Below are 1611 nucleotides of genomic sequence, written 5' to 3'. Positions count from 1 at the left end.
GTCCAGTGAAAAAAAATTTCCTTAAAGTCATAATAATGCATTATGTGTAATGGTAACACAGTCAGGACACGTGACTCAGATTCCAGCAATAATAGAAATTGGCAGCTGGGCAACATTCACCAGAGAGACGACCGTCGTGCGGTGGGTGTCAGGAAAATCTTGCCAACTGTGTGTTCGAGATGAGCTTCATTTTTTTTCCTGGCTAAGAAAAGTTGGATTATAGACATTCAGCTTTAAGGAACACAGAGGTCCACCCAAATGGTGCCTTAAACAAGATAAAAGTTTATTTACTTTTGATTAAAAGCTATGTAGGTGGTCCAAGGCTGCCTGGACCCCAGCTTTTCCCCTGGCTCTGCCTTGCGGACCCCTACCGACCACATGGCTCAGGCTGGCAGCATCTACGCCTCAGGCAGCAAGATGGGCAGAGAGGTAGAGCTAGAACTACCTCAGCAAAACTGCCTTTCTGGATCGGCCTAGTTTTGTGTGGGTCAGAAAAATGTTCATTCCTTTGTCAGATATTCATTCAACAAATATTCAGCAATATTTACTGAATTATTTATTTATTTATTTATTTATTTATTTATTGCTGAATTCAACACATACTGGGCTGGGGATATAGCCCAGCGGCATAAATGCCTGCCTGACAAGCACAAGGTCCTGAGTTTGATTCCTGGTACTAAAAAAAAAAAAAAACCCCAACAAATATTGATTGAACACCTACTATGTGCCAGGCTGAGCCACAGTGGTAAATAAAACCACCCCGGTCCTCATAGAGCTTACTTTCTAGCTGGGAGGGAGAGACAACACATAATAGACAGAAGCCACTGGATCGCTGCTAAGGTGCGTACTTTCAAAGCTCCTGTGTTGAAATCCTCACTCCCTGTGGTTTTCGTTTCGTTTTGTGGTGCTGGGATCTAACCTGAGCCTCTTGTGTGCTAAGTACACGCTCTGCTTCTGAGCTATGTAGGTCCCCGGCTCCTAACTGTGGCGCTCTGCTTGCCTGAGGGCACAGAGCCAGCGAAGGGCCAAGCATCTGTGCTGTGCTTCGGGACACAACCTCTGATGGTGTTCTACTAAAGCCCAGCGGAAGGCGGGAGGAGCTGTGCTCCGGACAGCAGGGTGGGCGGCACTTGTCTTTCTGGTCTTGGAATCTTGGCAGAAATGATTTCTGACCCAGCATCTGACAGCAGATCTGTCCTCTTGGGCCACGAGCTGCTGCGCCGGGGATTAAACTTGCAGCCCATGACTTGGGGGGGGGACACATTCAGACCCCAGTACCCCCTTTCTCTGCTGACAATCACAATAACTCGCAAGGTGCAGCCCTTCACAAGCATTTTCACAAGCAAACGGGGGGTGTTTTTTAAAGTGCTACTGATTTTAGGATTATGTATACTTTTAAGAACTTAGCGGATATAAAACTGGGTGGAGATATAGCTCAGCAGCACAGCGCCTGCCTGGCAAGCACAAGGTTGTGAGTTCGATTCCCAGTACCAAAAAACAAAAAAAAAATGAGGTACTGTTTTTATTAGGGTCTTATTTTTTTTTTAATAGGTCACTGATGAGCTATTTGAGTGTTGGGCGCTGATTCCCATTTTCCCACAAGCCCTGAGG

This window comes from Chinchilla lanigera, unplaced genomic scaffold, assembly GCF_000276665.1.
Source record: "Chinchilla lanigera isolate Chin_1 unplaced genomic scaffold, ChiLan1.0 scaffold00044, whole genome shotgun sequence".
NCBI classification, from domain to species: Eukaryota; Metazoa; Chordata; class Mammalia; order Rodentia; family Chinchillidae; genus Chinchilla; species Chinchilla lanigera.
The sequence above is the reverse complement of the archived record's forward strand: the minus strand, read 5'-3'. Positions refer to the sequence as shown.